The sequence below is a fragment of the Pongo abelii genome, chromosome 14 (assembly GCF_028885655.2).
Source record: "Pongo abelii isolate AG06213 chromosome 14, NHGRI_mPonAbe1-v2.0_pri, whole genome shotgun sequence".
Classification (NCBI taxonomy): Eukaryota; Metazoa; Chordata; class Mammalia; order Primates; family Hominidae; genus Pongo; species Pongo abelii.
Genome location: NC_071999.2, coordinates 57417654 through 57439015, shown reverse-complemented (window position 1 = coordinate 57439015; position 21362 = coordinate 57417654). Strand labels below are relative to the sequence as shown.

The following is a 21362-nucleotide window of genomic DNA, read 5'->3' as shown; positions in this document are numbered from 1 at the left end:
ATATATAAAAAAGACTACTGATGTTAGTAATTGGGGTCAGTGCTATAGAATATATCTATATAGATACATCTATGTACATAAAGATATGTATATATCTATATATGTACATAAAGATATGTATATATCTATATATGCACATATAAATATATGTATATAGATATGTTCATACATATACACACATACATGTATGTAGGTATCTATATATACTAAATATATATATAAAGGATATACCTATATATCTACACACATACATATATTCACGTGTGTGTGTATATGTGTGTGTGTGTGTATATAGATATATTCTTTAGCAATGACCCAGATTAATAACATTAGTTGTCTTCAACGACACCACCATTGAAAGGTGAGTTATAGCAGATATATCAAAGTAGTGAAAGACTACTGATGTCATTTTATCTGGGTCAGTGCTAAGGATTAAAAATGTACATGCCAGATCAAGCGACTTCAGAGACTTGCTTTTCTTGTTGAAGTTATGTACAATTGTTCTACTGCATTTATAAACTGGTTGAACTCTGAAAATGTATATGTCAATTAATTATTTGGAATCTAGTACTAATATATCATTTTTTTCCCTAAAAGAAAGCCTTATATAATGTAAAAAAGCTTTGGGGCCTTAACAAACAGCCTAGTGAAGCAAAATTTAAGTACAGTTCTTTATTACTTCATTTGTGAGTGAATCTTACCAATCTCACTATCTCCCTCTTTTCTTTCTCCCCATATATTGATGACTCTACCACAGATTACTCTTTTTAGTTCAATGGGGTAATAGCTAAATGACTAAAAATGAACACAGGAAGACTCCACATGTCTTCCTAGACTTATTTTTCTGATACAAATGAGTAATAATTACTCTACAATTTATAATCTAGTTACCCTAAAAATTGACATGTTAATCAGTTATTTATTTGAAACCTGGTATTTAACTTTTCTCTAGAAATGAGGTTTCAGATGTTTGTAATGAAATTCTTAGGCCTGTGGAAAAAAAACTTAATGAGTCAAGTTTATATACATTTCTTTACTCCTAACCCTAATCCCCAAGTTATCATTTCTGGCAAAATTTACATAAGTTCAACTTCAGTTTGTAAATACCCACCTTGCTTGCACTTGTAATTTTCTGCCTTCTCAAGTTCAAATACCAATAACTCTTCACCAATCATGGATGTCTTTTCTGCCCCTCAGATACGGTTAAGTAACTGCAGACCTAAGGCAGGGGCTCCATCCAATCTGATGGTGGGTTTGCCTTTGGGACAATAACCTCATGTAGTAATAGAGGAAGAGACCAGGGTTCTACTAGCTTTGTTCTTTTCTGTTGAGAGCTCCTCAGCTCCCTGCCCACTGTTCCCTCCTCCATGCTAAAAATAGGACTGTCTCCTCTCTTGGTTCACTCATATTTTCCTAAGGTTTTTGGCTACTGCTAAATAAGAGTGACCAATGCAACAGGAATAAGAAGCATTGCTCTTATGACCTGTTCCTTTTTTATCCAACTAGATCCAAAAAGGATAGAAAGGTAACTGCAGATACTACAGTAATTAGACTTTAGAAAACAATGTCTAAGACACTCTGTATTCTTATGGATGCTCCAGACAATGAACTTGCCAAATCTGAATCTCTCTTCTGTACATGTATGCTTTCGTGTGTGTGTGTCTATGTGCATATTTACATATATATGTTTACATCTAGCTTTTAATTTATTTAGACCTCACTTTTTGTTGAAGGACGCTACATGAGTTATTGTCATTTCACTGAAGGCAGTACTCATGGAGTAAAAAGGTACACAGCCATATAAACACCACATGATTTTCTCTTCTTTTGACACTATTAGCTAAAACAATTTTTGCACCAAAAGTAGTTTTTCCATAAAAATAAAACATCAAATATACACATATCTAATGGGTGAGGGTATGCAAATCCTACCACATAAGTTCAGTAAGTAAATTCCAACAATTAACAAAGACTCATTTTTCAATGGCCAATTAATTAAACAATTAAATGACTATATAAAAATTAAACCTATCTACATATTAGAAATACATTTTAATTCACCCATGCCTCCACTGTACTGTAAAATGAATAGAGAAAATTTTTATTTACTGGCTTAAAAAATCAATACTACATATTCAATACTGCTTAATGAGCAATTACAGAATTCACATCCTTGATGTTTCCTTGCAAAAGAAGTAGTAATACGTAGCACAAAGAACCTCTTTAAAAATTGGTCACTGATTAAACACAATCTTTTTATAGCTTCTGTAACATCTAATTAATTTTGTAAATTTTCTTGAGCATTACACTATAATTAACTTGCATCAGGTTTTCCCTATAACTTACATTTTTTATGATTTATTTCCAGTAGAAGTCTGAACATGCCTGTGAAAACCATCTATCATGTCCTTTCTTTCACCAATCATGCTAGTCTTTCCTGTCCATGAGACACAGGCAAGTAGCTGTGGGCCTTAGGAAGGGCTGCATCCAATGAGCTGGTGGGTTTGGGGTTGGGTCTGGACACCAACCTCACATGTTGACAGAGGTCTGGACAGTGAGGGACAAGTCCATGTTCCATTAGCTCCATTCCTTTCTGCCCAGGGCTCCACTGCTCCTTGTCTGCTGCTATCTCCTCCATGTTACAAATAGGATTCTCGCCTCCCTTGGGCCACTCTGGTAGGCTCTCGAACTCAGGAACTCTGAGTCCCTTAAAAAACTGCTTACTAAGAACTAAGGGTGATGAATACACTAACAGGAAGAAGCAACCTTCTATGACTTGCTCCTCTTTATATAACTCCATCAAAAAAGGATGCAAAGTTACCTACAAGTGCTACAATGAGAAGAATTGGAAACCCTGTTAAAAAACACCGTATGGCCATGCAGGCTCCTGAGAGAAAATTCTACAAATGTCCATCGTCTCCTTGTTTTAAGATTCAATTGTGTGCATGGGTTTGTTTGTGTACGTGTGTTGAGAGAAGTGTGTATAGATGGATGGATAGGTTTGTTTACGTGCCTGTGTGTGTGTATATACTTCTATGCACACTTACGCATACATGTGTCTTTATCTGTTTATAACTCACCTTTCGTAGATACATGCCTCCTTGGTTCCTCCTGTTAGTTCACTTGTGTGGGGACTAGAGGATGATAAAAGAATACAGTCAGACAGGTGACATAATTCGAAATTTACTTTTTGGGAAAAACTAGCTTTCATTACTCTAAACATAAGCTGGTTAATTTCTGACTATTCATGTGTATAGCACTATTTGGACCTGAAATATCATTTTTTTATCAGAAATCAGGATTTATATGATGGCTACCACCATCTTAGGATGGAGAAAATAGTAATGCTTCCAGATTTAAGTAAACCTTTTCATTACAACCTCATCCCAACGTGTGACAGCCTTTGTGGTGGCAGTTATTTCAACCTCAACTCCAATTTTTAGGTAATCAGCCCTCTTAATCCATTGAATGTCCTGCTTCAAAAATCCTCCATTACCTCGTTACTTTCACCCAGCATGGGCGTCTCCCCAGCCCCACAAAATGCATCAAGTAACTAGAGGTCTTTCACAGGGGCACAACCCGATATGATGGTGATATAAGGTCTGGAGCCCCAGCCTCCATGGTGGCAGAGTTCTGGAGGCTGGCGAACACCTCCAAGTCTCTTAGCTCTGTTCCTTTCTGCTGAGGACTTCACCATTCCCCAAGTACTCCTACCTCTTCCTTGCTCCAAATGGGATTTTCTCTTCCCTCAGCCCACTCTAGTATGTCTCATACACAGAAAATCTGACTTTTCAAGGCATTTGGCTGCTACTAACAAATGGTGAAAAGACAGTAAGAGCCGGATACTCTGTTCCTCTTTTATCCAAAACAATTGTAAAAATGTGGATGTTTAACTATAGTTGCTACAGTGAGAAGATGAACTGTGTCCAAGACACTCTGTATTGCCATGGACACTCCTGAGAGCAAATCCCACTAATCTCAATATCTTTCTCTGTCACTGTTTTGTTTGTGTCTGTATGTTTGTGTGTACATCCTTTATAACTCACATGTCATCGGTGTCTGCATCAATGATGACTTCCACCAGGTCAACAGGATGGGGACTACAGGACAAATATGATCAGAGTCAGACAGGACACATAATTCTAACGTTTTGCATCAAACAGCTACACTAACTCTACGAGTGATTCCTTGAGTACACTTATTGAACTGGGATGAAATTTTTTCTTATTAGAAATGAGGTTTTATGTGCCAACAGTGAATATCTTAGGCTGTGAACACAGCGATGCATCCAGATTAAGTAACTGCATCTTCACCTCAATGTGTAACAACCTTTTTCGAGGGCAGTTAATTCCAGTTCAATTTTAGTTTTAAGTCCCCTTCTTATAATTTCATCTGAGTACCTCATTCTCTATCACCTCCAATCATCTCCTCAGTTTTCACCCATCCTAGTTATTGGGGGAACCAGCCCCCAGTATGTCAACGTAGATTCTTTTCTATTTTCCCTAAGTGTCAGCTGGTCTGAGAAACAAAGAGAAAGAGTACAAAGAGAGAAATTTTACAGCTGGGCCTCCAGGGGTGACATCACATGTCAGTAGGTTCAGTGATACCCCCTGAGCCGCAAAACCAGCAAGTTTTTAATAGGGATTTCAAAAGGGGAGGGGAGTACGAACAGGGAGTAAGTTACAAGATCAGATGCTTGAAAGGTCAATAAAAGATCACAAGGGCAGAGAGGCAGAGCAAGATCACAAGGCCAGGGCGAAATTAGAATTACTGATGAGGTTCCATGTCCCGCTGGGCACACATTGTCATTGATAAACATCTTAACAGGAAACAGGGTTCCAGAGCAGACAACCGGTCCGACTAGAATTCGCCAGGCTGGAATTTCCTAATCCTAGCAAGCCTGAGGGCACTGCAGGAAACCAGGGCGTATTTCATCCCTTATCTTCAACTGCGTAAGACAGACACTCCCAGAGCGGCCATTTATAGACCTGTCCCTGGGAATGCATTCCTTTCCCAGGGTTACTCCTTGCTGGGAAAAGAATTCAGTGATATTTCTCCTACTTGCTTTCTCCAAGAAGAGAAATAAGACTCTGTTCTGCCTGGCCCCGCAGGCAGTCAGACCTTATAGTTACCTCCTCTGTTGCCCGAAAATTGCTGTTATCCTGTTCTTTTCTAGGATGCCCAGATTTCATATTGTTCAAACACACGTGTTTTACAAACAATTTGCACAGATAACGCAATCATCACAGGATCCTGGGGCGACCTACCTTCTCAGCTTACGAAGATGACGGGATTAAGAGACTAAAGTAAATACAGGCATAGGAAATTATAAGAGTATTGACTGGGGAAGTGATAAATGTCCATGAAATCTTCACAATTTATGTTCAGAGATTGCAGTAAAGACAGGCAGGATAAATTATAAAAGTATCAATTTGGGAAACCAATAAATGTCCATGAAACCTTCATAATTTATGTTCTTCTGCCACAGCTTCAGCCAGTCCCTCCGGTCGGGGTCCCTGATTCCCAGCAACAAGTTGTCTTTCCCGCCCAAGAGTTACGGCTAAGTAGCTGCAGGCCTCAAGCAAGGGCTTCATCCCATGTGATGGTGTGTATGGGCCAAGGGAGTCAGCCTCAAATTATGGCAGAGCTCTGGAGGGTGTGAAACACTTCCAGGGTTATTAGCTCTGTTCTTTTTTTTTGCTGGGGTTTCTCTGCTCTTTGTCCACTCCTATCACCTTCTCACTCCAAGGAGGATTCGCTTCTCCCTTGGTCCACACTACTAGAACAGACTCATTCCCACAGAAAGGAAAGGTGACACACACTCACATAATAAGGCTCCCTCTATGAGATATTCCCCATTTTCCTACCTCCATCCAAAAAGCAAAAGAATATTCCGTACAAAGCTCATCCTGAGAGGACTCTGGAAATAGTTTCAAGGGAACTCCTTGTTCCCATGGATGCTCCTGACAGTGAATAGCCCAAATCACAATCTCTCTAGTGTGTATGAATGCATGGATGTGTGTGTTTTATATGCATAGATACAATTGTACTCATGTCACATGTTGCAGTGGACAGCCTACTAGAAGATACTCTCAGTTCACACATGGTGCAGTGGCAAATAACTTAAAACGTACATAGTAAGACAACATGTAACTTCCACTTAACGTTTTCAGTTCAATGGAGTTCCAATTAATTTTCTTTTTCTTTATTTTTTTTTCTTTTGAGACAGAGTCTCACTCTGTCACCCACACTGGAGTTCAGTGGCGTGATCTCAACTAACTACAAACTCTGCCTCCCAGGTTCAAGTAATTCTACTGCCTCAGCCTCCCGAGTAGCAGGGACAACGGGAGCATGCCCCATGCCTGGCTAATTTTTGTATTGTTAGTAAAGACAGGATTTCACCATGTTGATCAGGTTAGGCTTGAACTCCTGACCTTGTGATCCACTCGACTTACCCGCCCAAAGCACCGGGACCACAGGAGGGAGGCAATGCACCCAGCCTTCCAATTACTTTTCAGCCTGTAAATTGCTCTACCCTACAGAATTCATGTGTGTATTTGGTTCTTTAGAATCACCCATGCCATTTACCCTACATATCATACTTTCTAAGATTACAGCACACATTTTACACCTATCCAAGACTCACTGACTCAAGAGTTAACCAAAACCCTACCACCGGAGCTGACCAATGCATGACAGCCTTTTGTGGGTGAATTTCTTCTAAATTCAACTCCACTGTGTAGGCAGTCATCCCTCTAATCCCATCTATGGCCCCCTTCCTGGATCTCTCCATCACGTCTTTCCTTTCACCCATCATGCTAGTCTTTCCCGTCCATGAGACACAGGCAAGTAGCAGCAGGCCTAAGGAAGAGCAGCATCCAATGAGGTGGTGTGCCTGTGTTTGTGTTTTAGCACCAACCTCCTATGTTGACAGAGCTCAGGAGTGTGAGGGACAAGTCCATGTTCCATTAGCTCCATTCTTTGCCCAGGGCTTCACTGCTCCTTGTTGGCTGCTATCTCCTCCATGTTGCAAATAGGATTCTCTCCTCCCTTGTGTCAACCTGGTAGGCTCTGAAACTCAGGAAATCTGAGTCCTTTAAGAAGCTGCTTAGTAGGAACTAAGTGTGACAAATGCACTAACAACAAGCCGCAGCTCTCCTATGACCAGCTCCTTTTTATACAACTCCATTAGAAAAGGATGCAGTGTTACCTACAAAGGCTACCATGAGAAGAATTGCAAACCCTGTTAAAAACCACTCTCCGTGGCCATGCAGGCTTCTAGAAGAAACTCCACATATGTCCATCCGTCTCCGTATTGTATGTTTCCATTGTGTGCATGGGTTTGTTAGTGGACATGTCTTGAGAGAAGTGGGGATGGATGGATGCATGGATGGATTGATGGATATATTTGTTTCTGTGCCTGTGTGTGTGACTACTTCTATGCACAGTTATGCATACGTGTGTCTTTATTTATCGAAATATAACTCACCTTTCATTGTTACATGCCTCTGGGTTTGCTGTTGTCAATTCATTTGTGGGTGGACTAGAGGATGATAAAAGAATACAGTCAGACAGGAGACACAATTTGAAATGGACTTTTATGGAGAAACTAGCTTTCATTACTCTGCACATAAACCAGTGAAGTTCTGACCATGCATGTGTATAGCACTATTTGGTTCTGAAATGTCACATTTTAATTAGAAAGGAGGATTTATATGATGGCAAGCAACATTTTAGGCTGGGGAAAACAGTAATGCTTCCAGATTTAAATAAACTTCTTTATCATGACCTCAGTCCTAATGCGTGTCAGCCTTTGTGGTGGCAGTTATTTCAAACTCAACTTTTGTTTGGAGGTAGTCAGCCCTCTTATTTCATTGAATGTCCTGTTTCAAAGGCCCTCCATTACCTCCTTACTTTCAACCAGCATGGGTGTCTCCCCAGACCCACAAAAAGAGTCAAGTCACTAGAGGTCTGACACAGGGGCACAATCCAATATGATTGTGATAGGAGGTTTGGAGCACCAGCCTCCATGTGCCAGAGTTCTGGAGGCTGGAGAACACCTCCAAGGCTCTTAGCTTTGTTCCTTTCTACTGGGGGCTGCACGGTTCCCCAAGTACTCGTACCTTCTCCTTGTTCCAAATAGGAGTCTCTATTCCCACAGCCCACTCCAGTATGTCTCATATACAGAAAATCTGAGTTTCCAAGGCATTTGACTGTTACTAAGCAAGGGTGAGAAGACAGTAACAGATGGCAGCCTCTCTCTGTAGTGTGTTTCTCTTTCTTTCTAAACAACTATAAAAATATGGAAGTTGCCTATACGTGATACAGTGAGACGATAAAGAAACGGTGTCAAAGATACATTGTGATACCGTCAACACTCCTGAGAGTGAATCCCAGTAATCTCAGCCTCCTTCTCTGTCACTGATTTGTGTGTGTGTTTGTGTGTACATCTTTTTCTTGTTTTTGAGACAGAGTTTCGCTCCTGCTGCCCAGGCTGGAATGCAGTGGCACGGTCTCGGCTCACTGAAACGTCCACCTCCCAGGTACGGGCAATTCTCCTGCCTCAGCCTCCCGAGTAGCTGGGATTAGAGGCACCCGCCACCACGCCTGGCTAATTGTTGTATTTTTAGTAAAGACATCATGTTTGCCACCCTGGACTTGAACTCCTGACCTCAGGGTATCTGCCCGCCTTGGCCTCCCAAAGTGCTCAGATTCCAGGTGTGAACCACTGCTCCTGGCCATGTGTACATCTTTTATAACGCACCTGTCATCGATGGGTCGATCAATAATGACTCCTGCCAGGTCATTCGGATAGGGACTAAAGGACAAATATGGTCAGAGTCAGACACAATGTGTCATTCTAACGTTTTGCAACAAATAGCTACAGTTAGTCTATGAGTTATTGCCCGGTTACACTTTGATTATTCACACGTATGTATATCACTAAATGGACCTGAGATGGCATTTGTTTTTTTTATTAGAAATGAGGTTTTATATGCCAACAGTGAGTATCTTAGGCTGTGAACATATCGATCCATCCAGACTAAGTAACTGTATCTACACCTCAATGTATAACAGCATTTTTGGAGGGCATTTAATTCCAGTTCCACTTTAGTTTGTAGGTCCCCCTTCTTAAAATCCCATCTGAGTTTCTCCTTCTCTATCACCTCCAATCACCTCCTCAATTTGCACCCATCCTGGTGGTCTTTCCTGCCCAAGAGTTACAGCCAAGTAGCTGCAGGCCTCAAGCCAGGGCTTCATCCCATGTGATGGTGGGTATGGGCCAAGGGAGTCAGCCTCGCATTATGGCAGAGCTCTGGAGGGTGTGAAACACCTCCAGGGTTGTTAGCTCTGTTCTTTTCTTTGCTGGGGTTTCTCTGCTCATTGTCCCCTCCTATCTCCTTCTCGCTCCAAGCAGGATTCCCTTCTCCCTTGGTCTCATTCCCACAGAAAGGAAAGGTGACAATCACTCACATAATAAGCCTCCCTCTATGAGTTCTTCCCCATTTTCCTACCTCCATCCAAAAAGCAAAAGAATATTCCGTACAAAGCTCATCCTGAGAAGACTCTAGAAATAGTTTCAAGGAAACTCCTTGTTCCCATGGATGCTCCTGACAGTGAATAGTACAAATCTCTTTCTCTCGTGTGTGTATGCATGCATGGATGTGTTTGTATATCCATATATACATGTATAATCGTATTCCTTTATATCACATGTTGCAATGGACAGCCTACTGGAAGATACTCTCAGTTCACACACAGTGCAGTGCCAAAGAACTTAAAATGTACACAGTAAGACAACATGTAACTTCCTAGACTTAATGTTTTCCATTCAAACTAATTCCAATTACTTTTCTTTTGCTTGCTTTTTTTGTTTTTTTCTTTGAGACAGAGTCTCGCTCTGTCGCCCAGGCTGGAGTGCAGTGGTGCGATCTCGGCTCACTGCAACCTCGGCCTCCCAAGTTCAAGTAATTCTCCTGCCTCAGCCTCACAGATAGCAGGGGCTACAGGCACGCACCACCATGCTTGGCTAATTTTTGTATTTTTCATAGAGATGGGGTTTCACCATGTTGGCCAGGCTGGTCTTGAATTACTGACCTCGTGATACACTCGCCCTGGCCTCCCAAAGTGCTGGGACTACAGGCGTCAGCCACCATGCCCAGCCAGGAAAGTCTTTTGACATACACACCAGCATTTCCTTTTGTAGCATCCTTGCGCCATGTTAAAGGCATTGTTAAGCTGGCATTGCATGAAGTGTATAGAATATAACACTAATCTGGGGAGACGTTAATAGTAACAGCAGCAGCACTTGTTTTATTTGAATGTAGAAAATTAATTCAAATACAAAAAAATATTTTTGTGAATATATTTGTAATCTTAGGATAGGAAAGAAGTTTCTGAGTATAACAGAAACAGCATTAGTCATAAAAGTACCAATGATATCTGAACTCATGAAGCTTATTATAAAGTTCTACGTAAGGGTGCTGTATTTTACTCTAAATACCAAATGTAAAAACATATTACAGATTTGCCACACGGAGTGCAGATATGACCAATGTATTTGAACATCAAAATTCCTTGAATCTGAAAGATATGGTAAATATGACTTAGCTCACTTAAGACCTAACTTTTTAGAAAGAATTTTAGAATCAGTGTCCAGAACACTATTTTCCCATGAATAATTCTGAAACTGATTTTCACGAACCTGAATTCCTCCCATCTCCAATATATATTATCAATCACCTTTCATTGTTAGCTCCAGCACAGATTTCTGATGTCAGTTCATTGGGATCAGTGCAAAGGATTAAAAGCAAACAGGAAGAAACAACGTAAATTCATACACTACATTTTTTTTTTTTTTTTTTGGCTCAAATTGGCTATGACTGTGCTACAAATTGCAATGTGTTGTCCCTAAAAAATTCTCACGTAAATCTGTTACTTGGCACCTGGTACTTCATTTTTCTCCAGAAAGAAGTCTCTATGTGTTAGTAATATAAATTGTTTAGGACTCTCCAGAAAGTTAAATGAATCAAGATTTAAGTACAATTCTTTACTACTGAACCTGATCATCATGTGTGACAGCAAATTGAACTGAAATTTGCTTCAAATTCATGTTCCATTGGAAGGCACACATCGTTCTTGCCCATTTTGATTTCCTAATTCTCAAGTCCCTCCACCATGTGACTCACGTTCTTCATGAGTCACAGATATCTTTGCTTCCCCTCAAATAGCATCAAGTGACTAAACCTGAGGCAGGGGCTCCATCCAATGTGATGATGGCTTTGGGTTTGGGCACCAGCTCTGAAGGGTGAGGGACAGATACAGGGTCTCTTAGCTCTGTTCTTTCTGCTAAGGGCTATTCTGCTGCCTGTCCAATGCTACCACCTTCTTTCTCCAAGTAGGATTCTCTCCTCTCTTGAATTGCTCTTGATAGAGTCTCATACACAGGCATTCTGATAGTCTCCTAAGGCTTTTGGCAGCCAGTTATTAAGAGTCACAAACAACCTTTGAGTACCAAATGTCCCTCTTCTGACCTGATCTTATTTTTTTCACATAGCTTCAAAAACAACGCTACCTAAAGATGCTTATACTCTCTTATGAAAAGCTGTTTTTGCCATTGATGCTGCCAGCATTTTTCACCACTTAGATCAGTCAACTCACCCATTGTGGTCATAGCTGTCAGAGCATATGGTAGACGCTGTTAATGAATCCAGAATTCTACCAAAGAGTAAAAAGCACATACAAAAAATAAAGTCAGATATTTTGGAAGGCAATCAGGATGTTAATCTCGACAGTATTTCAGGACACGAAAAATAAAATCAGAGGAATTTTGACAGGAACTAAACAAACAATTTCAGGGCACAACACTAGTACTTCTGAGACTGTCTGTGTGTGTGTGTGTGTGTGTGTGTGTGTGTGAAAAGACACAGAAAAAAGAAAGAAAGTGTAAGAATAATGAATGTTTCTCTATCAATGGCTAGTTCCTGGTCATCCTTGGTAGGAAATAAACAAGTAGGTAAGTCAAGGATAGCCTAAATTATGTTTAAAACCTTTTGTGAACTTAAAGTAGATTATACGTTTAGAATGATTTTGTTTTCTTTTTGTCTGGATTCTTGGTTTTTTTTTTAATTATATGGCTATATTTTACAAAATCAAGACTTCCTAGCACCCAAACCACTGGCTTAGCTAATTTAATCTCTCTACAACTTCATTTCCTCATCTGTAAGTTAAGACACATGCAGAATACACTCCACATCTGTCAACTTCATAAAATCATGCTGAATATTCAGCATTTTGCAAATATTGGTTTTTAGACCACCTGTTCTCTATACCATATATTATGCCATAAAAATCAGTATGTGGCAATATAAGCTGATACATATTTTTAGTTTCAAATACACAAACATGCTCATCAAACTAATACACTCCCAAGACTCAAGAATTAATGCTCTTTGCCACAATTTGCTAATTTTTCAAATGTTTAAATAAGTTTAAGAAACTGATTGCACACATTTTTCTTTTTTTTTTTTTGCTGCTGATAAAAACTGGGATTCCCTAAAGTGTGCTGAGGTTTCTGGACTTATTTGACCACAGAACCTTGTTCTCACAGTGGAAATGTGTGAGAAACACATTTTAGAAGCAATATATTAAATGGTATCTTTTTATGTCTTTAAGTAAAAGTTATCCTACACAAACTAATTTTGGACTGTGATCGATAGCTCAAACCTTTAAGCACAGATAGACATTAATATTGTGCTATTCTTTCAGCCTGTGAGGAAAGGAGTGCTGGAGTTCAAATGATCAAATCTCGTTAGCCTGGTCTGAGGGCCATGAAGGGAACCTTTCAAGTTCTAAGTGGGTGTTCTCATGCCCTTGAATGGCTCATGGAAATTCATCCAGGTCTCAGGAAAAACAATATCTTTTACAAAAAGAAAGGCATCTAGAGGTATCCGCTGCTTTTCCGCAGGAAGGACAACTGGGTTGTCTATACAGAATACACTAATAAGTCATAACAGGGGAAAATGTTCAAAACACCAAAAACATAAGAATTTGAGTTTCTGACATAAGCAGCCTTATTGAATGATTACTGGATTTTTCAGATATCTTCTACTGAGGAAGAGAACTGGAAGACACTCAAATTACTCTTCAGATCCAGGTGACAAGCCAGGATTGCTAAGCAAGTTCCTTGGGAAACTAATCTACAAAAAGGACACAAGACATCCATACATGTTACCTGAACTCCTTTCAGGGAGAGTATTGCATGAAGTCTGAAATCATACTTTGATAAGCTGCTTGGGAGCACAGAATGACTTCCCTCATGGGACATGAATAAGTAGCTAGCTAAATTGCCTTCTAAGGAGGGTGAGAATGGCAAACTATCCTAAAATAACGTGATCACACAGAATTCTTAAATGCTTTTTGGTAGATAGGAGAAACCACAGAAGTTTGAGTTAGGTGAAGGTTAGCTACACCTTTATAATCATGCTACCAGGTTATAATAAAAAGTAGGTCTCCAATCAAATCTGCCACACATACAGATATTCATTTAGCAAATGAATTCAGTAGCAAGCAGGCACAGTACATAAGCTTCTGCAAGCTTTCTGTACTTTAGGTGCTCCAAGCATGAAAGGTTCATTCTCAACAGAATCCTAATATTCCAGAGGCCAAAATCTTCCTAAACCTTCCTGGAGACAGGACCATATGAGGATCAAGCCTGGGGTGTCATCTCTAAGTATACACTACAGGCCACACTCATATCCCTTTATCCTGTTTATGCAAGGGTGGGCTGTCTCCAAAACACTTTAGCTGATTCACAGATCTTAAAATGTCATATAATTGTAACATCCTTCATGCTGCTTTGTAAGTCACCAATCTCACTAATAAAAGCCCATTTGTGACCTTCACTGTAATAATTAACAATGTTTCAGGTGTTGAGATGGCACCACTGAAGCCATTTCGGTGGCCATCTCTGTGGAGTGGCTTCCAGAGCTGAGCACTAGGTCACCATCCTGAACAGAGCATCACCATTATGGCAAGCAGCCGCCCCTATAGGAAAGATGAAAGCGACCAGTATATGCATGTTATCACACTGCCTAAAATGTCCTATTTTTAAGGACCTTAACAGGCATAGAATGAGGCTTGTTTTATTTTTAAAATGTTTTTTCTATTTCTATTATTTTTCTATCTAATTGCTTTTCTATTTCTATTTGCTGGGTCACAGACAGCAGCAAATTCCATACCTTTGGGGTTATACCAGCTCATGTGCAATAGAAGTAGAAATATCAAAGCTCTCAGTCTACCACCTTCTGCTCCAGAGATGTGGCCCAAGCACACCCTTGGACGTGAACCAGGGCAACCCAAGGCAGAGCTGGACACCTGGGAGTTTCTCCCTGTAAGCCCTGGACCTGCTTACCTGAAAGCCAGACTGCTTCTGGCGTCACTGCCGCTCAGAAGAAGTTGGGGTCGGTTCAGCCGCTAAAATGACACAAGTCTCAGTCTTGTGTCTTCAGTACAACTTTCTCTAAGAGGGAGAAATTTATTCAAGATCCTGTTAGCAGTTTTCTCTCCTGTTGCCTTTCAGGATTATAGCTTTTCCTTTTTTCATTTTTTAATTCCCAAAACCAAGCTTGTTAGATCAAATCTTTACCCCATTCCTGGAAAATAACAAGGTTACTACTATTTGGCCCTATACCCACTAGTTGTCCCCCAGTACCCTGAGGATAAGGGGACTCTGTAAGGTCCCTGGGAGGGGAAAGGAATATCAATTAGTGGTCCCCCCAACTGGGTATAAGCAAACTTTCCTGTCTTTGGGCCCCAGAGACCACCATCTAGTTCCCCCACCAAAACTTTACATGATTTTAATTCTCCTGATGAGGATGAGAGGACATTAGCCAACTGAGAGGGCAGAGGATGGGATGGGACTACCTTGGCTCAGAGACCCTCACCTCTAGTTCTTTACCTCGTATTGAGAATAAGCCAGTACTGGATTAAGAACTCTGTGTCCATGGCAACCCCAAACAGAATCCTGGTGCTCTTGAGATTCTCGTAGAGTAGGGAATAAAACGAGCTTGGTCCAAGACTGCAGAGACTTAAAAACGTGCTGTTCTGCCACACATACAGATACTCATTAAAGATGAGGGAAAAGGGCATGGGGTGGGGGAGAATGTACCAAAACCAAAGACCACAGGATAATAACCTTAGAGCAGAGACTATCTCTCTCCAGTTATTTTTTCTTTTGTATGTAATGGAGGGGATTCTTCTTATTTACGCTGATGAACTTTTTATCAAGTGTTCAGCTTCCTTTGTGGGTTAGAGAGAATAACCAGAGGGCTCAGTGTTTTCTAGACCATATTAAATTTCACTAAAGTAAGCAAGGTTGATAAGACTTGCAGGGGAAACGTCATTGACTCAAGCTATCATTTTCTAGGATTGTGAGAAAACAAATAGGTGTACATTTAAAATACACCCATATTCTAGCCACAAGAGAGGATTTTGAGTGTTCTTACAGCAAAGAAATGGTAAATGTTTAAGGCAATGGATATGCTAATTACCATGATTTGATCATTATACCATGTAAAATGTACTGAAACATCACATTGTACCTCATAAATATGTACAATTTATTATGTGTCCATTAAAATTTTGATTATAACAAAAAATAAACTTCAAATGTAAGAAAACAACCCAACTTTTAAAAAATGGGCAAAATATGTGAACAGATACTTCACCAATAAAGATTTGCAACTGACAAGCAAATGAAAAGATGGCCATCATAACTAGCTATTAGAGAAATGCAGATTCAAACTACAATAAGAAACCACTAGATACCTATTAGAATATCTAAAATTAGAAAGATGGCATGTTGACAAAGATAGAGAGAAACTGAAACTCTCATACAATGCCAGGAAGGTAAAGTGCTAGATCCACTTTGGAAAACAGTTTGGCAGTTTCTTAAGAAGTTAATTAGGTCTTCCGGTTCCCACTCCAACATGCAGAGAACTTGGAAGTCATCACTCCCATCTTCACAACAGGAAAAAAGATAATCAAACTGAAAATCAACAACTTTTCTTAGATCTGTCAGAGAATAGAGGTCACAGGGCAAACCACCTCCTCAAAAACTAGAGAGACAGGTACTACAGAACATCACAGTTTACCTGAGAGCAGAAGCCACAGGAGCCAGTAATTGGTAGGAACACTTAAATGCTAATCAATAAATTACCGGTGGCTGAGTGTGGACTAGCTTGAGAGTTAAAAACTTGTTGAAGTCCCACCTTGGGAACCCTTTATACTTTCATGAATTTTACTTCCAGAAACCCTACCAGGCTCTCATCATGAAGGCTGAAGAAAATTTCCTCAGGCTCTTTAGGCAAGGAAAAGGGAAAAGCAACCATTTCAAAATATACCCTAGTTGGTGGACAGAGTGAGTGGGTACAGCAACCATTTTGAAATATGCCCAGAGCATTCTATTCTCTGTGTGAAAGCCCTGCCCTAAAGAAAAACTGCTTTATCAGGGCCTTGTCTGACATAGGGGAAAAGCAGTAAGACAACTCTAAACCCCTCTAGTTTTCCTGTCCCACATAAAAGGAGAGGAAAAAAAGAAATCATTACTAAGTCAATATCAGAAAAATTTACACCTATGTTTTCTTCTAAGAGTACAGTTTGGGATCTTACATTTAGATACTTCTTCCATTTGAGGTTGATTTTTTCTGTATGATGTGAGGAAGAGATCTAACTTCATTCATTTGTATGTGGATATCCAGTTGTTCCAGCACCACTTGCTGAAGAGACTGTTCTTTTCCACTGAATGGCCTTAATACCCTTGTGGAAAATCAACCAACCTTAAATGTATGAATTTACTTCTGGACTCTCAATTCTATTCCATTGATCTACATGGCTATCCTTATTCTAGTACCACACAATTTTAACCACTATGGCTTTATAGTAAGTTTTGAAATAATAAAGTGTGGACTCTGCAACTTCATTGTTCTTCTTCAAGATCATTTTGGTTCTTCAGAGTCCCTTGCATTTTCAAATGAACTTTAGGATCAGCAAGTCAATTTCTGCAAAACAGAAGCTAGGATTCTGATAGGAACTGAGTTGAATATGTAGATCAATTTGTGGAGTACTGTCATCTTAACAGTAATGTCTTCCATTCAATAAATCCAGAATGTGAATCCATTTATTTAGATCTTAATCACTTTCAATAAAGTTTTGTAGTCTTACATTTCTTTTGTTTTAGTCTTATTTTTTAATGCTATTGTAAATAAAATTACTTTCTTAATTTCATTTTCAGGCTACTCATTGCTAGTGTTTCTAAATATAACTGATTTTTTGCACATTGATCTTAAATCTTTTGTGAACTCAATTGTTGCTCCAGCAGGTTTGTTGTTGTTGTTGTTGTGGGTTCCTTAGATTTTCTATATACAACATTATTTATCTGCAAAAAATACAGTTTCCCTTTTTCCATTCCAATCTAGATGCTTTTTATCTCTTTTTTGTTGTTGGTTTTGTTTTGGTTTTTTTGGCTAATTATCCTGGCTAGAACCTCCAGTACAATGTTGAATAGAAAAAGCAAGAGCAGGCATCCTTGGCTTGTTCCTCATCTTAGGAGAAAAGCTTTAAGACTTTCACCACTAAGTTTAATGGTAGCTGTTGGTTTTTCATCACCACTCAATCAGGTATATAAGAAATACGTAAGGGAGTCCTACAGCTGGAAGCAAAAGGATGATATCTACCATCACAGAAACACATGAAAGTATAAAACCCACTGGTAGAGCAAGCACACAAATAAGAAAAACAATTCAAAGGTTATCACTAAAGAGAACCACCAATCTAAAACGATCAACAAGAAGAGAGAAAGAAAGGGACAAAGGACATATAAAGCAACCAGAAATCAATTAATAAAATGACAGGAATAACCCTCACATATCAAAAATAGTCTTCAATGTAAATAGATTAAATTTTCCACTGAAAAGACACAGACTGGCTGAATGGATTTAAAAAATAAATATGACCCAAATATATGCCGCCTACAAGAAACTCACCTCACCTGTGGAGACATACAGACTGAAAGGAAAGGACTGGAAAAAGATATTCTGTGCAAAGGGAAACCAAAAGTGATCAGGAGTAGCTATACTTATATCAGATAAAACAGACTTTAAGTCAAAAACCGTAAAAAGGGGCCAGGCACAGTGGCTCACGCCTGTAATCCCAACACTTTGGGAGCCTGAGGCAGGTAGATCACAAGGCCAGGAGTTCGAGACCAGCCTGGCCAACATGGTGAAACCCCATCTCTACCAAAAATACAAAAAATTAGCTGGGCGTGGTGGCAGGCACCTGTAATCCCAGCTACTCAGGAGGCTGAGGCAGGAAAATTGCTTGAACCCAGGAGGCGGAGGTTGCAGTGAGCCGAGACCACACCACTGCACTCCAGCGTGGGCAACACAACAAGACTCTATCTCAAAAACAAACAAACAAAACAGTAAAAAGAGACAAAGACGGTCATTATAGAATGACATGGAGATACATTAGCAAGAGGATATAACAGTTCTAAACATATATGCACTCAATACTGGGATACCCAGATATATAAAGCAAATGTCATTAGAGCTAAAGGGAGACATAGACTGCAATACAATAATAGATGAGGACTTCAACACTCTACTCAGCATTAGACAGATCATCTAAACAGGAAATTAACAAAGAAACACTGATTTTAAACTGTGCTTTAGACCAAATGGACCTAACAGACATTTATAGAACATTTCATTCAACAGTTACAGAATACACATACTTCTTCACCAGCACATGGAACATTCTCCAAGACAGACCATATGTTAGGACATAGAATAAGTCTCAACAAATTTTCAAAAATCAAAATCATACCAGTATCCCAGACCACAGTGAAATAGGATAGGAAATCAATAACAAAGAAACTTTGGAATCTGTACAAATACGTGGAAATTAAACAACATGCTCCTGAATGACCTTTAAGTCAAGGAAGATATTAAAGAGGAAATCAAAAAATGTCTTGAAACAGGCTGGGTGTGGTGGCTCATGCCTGTAATCCTAGTACTTTGGAAGGCCAAGGTGGGTGGATTGCTTGAGCCCAGGAGTTTGAGACTGGTCTGGGCAACATAGTGAGATTCTGCCTCTACAAAAGTTAGCCAGGTATGCTAGTGCGTGCCTGTAATCTCAGCTACTCAGAAGGCTCAGGCAGAAGGATCGCTTGAGCCTAGGAGGTGGAAGTTCCAGTGAGCCAAGATCGCACCATTGCATTCCAGCCTCAGCGATACAGAGACCCTGTCTCAAAAAATAAAATGTCTTGAAACAAATGAAAATTGAAAACAACGTAACAAAACCTATGGGATACAACAAAAGCAGTGCTAGGAGGGAAGTTTATAGCAATAAACACCTATATTTTCAAAGTAGAAAGATTTCAAATAAACAAACTAATGATACACCTCAAAGAACTAGAAAAGCAAGAACAAAGCAAACCTCAAATTAGTAGAAGGACAAACATAATAAAGATCAGAGCAGAACTAAATGAAACAGATTTCAAAAACAATATAAAGAATCAATGAAACAAAAATTCCTTTTTCAAAAAGGTAAGCAAAATCGATAAACTGTCAGTTAGACTAAACAAGATTATGAAAAAGACGATCCAAATAAACAAAATCCAAGATGAAAAATAAGACATTGACAGACACGGTGGCTCATGCCTGTAATCCCAGCATTTCTGAGAGGCTGAGGCAGGTGGACTGCTTGAGCTCAGGAGTATGAGACAAACCGGGGCAACATGGCGAAACTCTGTCTCTAAAAAAAAAAAACAAAAATTAGCTGGGCATGGTGGCATATGCTTGTAGTCCCAGCTACTCAGAAGTCTGAGGTGGGAAGATCTCGTCAGCCCAGGAGCTTGAGGCTGCAGTGAGTCATGATCACACCACTGCACTCCAGCCTGGGTGACAGAGTGAGACTGTGTCACCCAGGTGACCGTGTCACCAGGTCAATAAAGAAATAAATAAATGAATGAAAGTAGACATTACAACTGACACCACAGGAATACCAAAAGTCATCATACACTATTATGAACAACTATATATTAAAAAACTAGAAAACTTAGAGGAAATGCATAAATTCCTTGACACATATAACCTACCATGATTGAATCAGGAATAAATAGAAAACCTGAAGAGACCAATCATGTGTAATGAAATTGAATCCATAATAAAAAAGAATCCAAACAGTGAAAAGCCCAGGACCCAATGGCTTCACTGCTAATGACTTCACTACCAAATTCTACCAAACTTACAAAGACAAACTAACACCAATTCTCCTCAAACTAGTCCAAAAAATTGAAAAGGACGGAATTCTTCCTCATTCTACTAGGCTAGCAGTACCCTGATACCAAAACCAGATAAGAATGCAACAACAAAAAAAAGACAGTTAAACTCTAATATCCCTGATAAACATAGATGTAAAAATCCTCAACAAAATACTAACCAACTGAATCCAACAGCATATCAACAAGATAACATACCAGGATCAGGTGGGATTTGTCCCAGAAATGCCAAGGTAGTTCAACATACACTAATCAACAAAGATAACACATCACATCAACAGAATGAAGAACAAAACCATATGATCATTTCAAGAGATGTAGAAAAAGGGTTTCATAAAATTCAAAAGATCTTCATGATAAAAACTCTCAACAAACTAGGCATTGAAGGAGCCTATTAATACCTCGACATAATAGAGGCTACATATGACAAACCCACAGTTAACATCATCCTATCATAGCTTTCAGCTTTTCCTCTAGGAACTGGAACAAGACAAGGATGTCTATTTTTGCCACTCCTATTCAACACAGTACTGGAAGTCTTAGCCAGAGCAATCAGACAATAGAAACAAATAAAAGACATCCAAATTGGAAAAGAGGAAGTAAAATTGTCCCTCTTTGTAGATGACATGATCTTGTATCTAGAAAAACCTAAAGACTCCACCAAAAACTCTTAGATCTGATAAGTAAGTTCAGTAAAGTTGTAGGATACAGCCAGGTGCGGTGGCTCATGCCTGTAATCCCAGCACTTTCAGAGACCAAGGCAGGAGACTCCCCCGAGGTCAGGAGTTCAAGACCAGCCTGACCAATATGGTGAAACCCCATCTCTACTAAAAACACAAAAATTAGCCAGGCGTGGTCGCATGCGCCTGTAGCCCCAGCTACTCAGGAGGCTGAGACAGGAGAATGGCTTGAACCTGGGAGGCGGACATTGCAGTGGGCCAAGATGTAACCACTGCACTCCAGCCTGGACTACAGAGCTATGATTAAAAAGACAAAATAATAATGGATGTGGGCGAGGATG

The 21362-nt window shown here is 39.7% G+C and overlaps 1 protein-coding gene across 1 annotated transcript in view; it reads right to left on the bottom strand.

The window, feature by feature from the left end:
- Positions 1 to 14434, bottom strand: part of LOC129047361 (phosphatidylinositol 3,4,5-trisphosphate 3-phosphatase TPTE2-like) — a 98523-nt gene extending 84089 nt beyond the window's left edge. Inside the window, 6 exon segments of the mRNA XM_054529068.2 lie at positions 3081 to 3134; positions 4047 to 4100; positions 7490 to 7543; positions 8765 to 8818; positions 11662 to 11718; positions 14414 to 14434. The gene's annotated coding sequence lies outside the window, so the exon portion shown is untranslated.
- Between the last annotated feature and the right edge of the window lie 6928 nt (positions 14435 to 21362).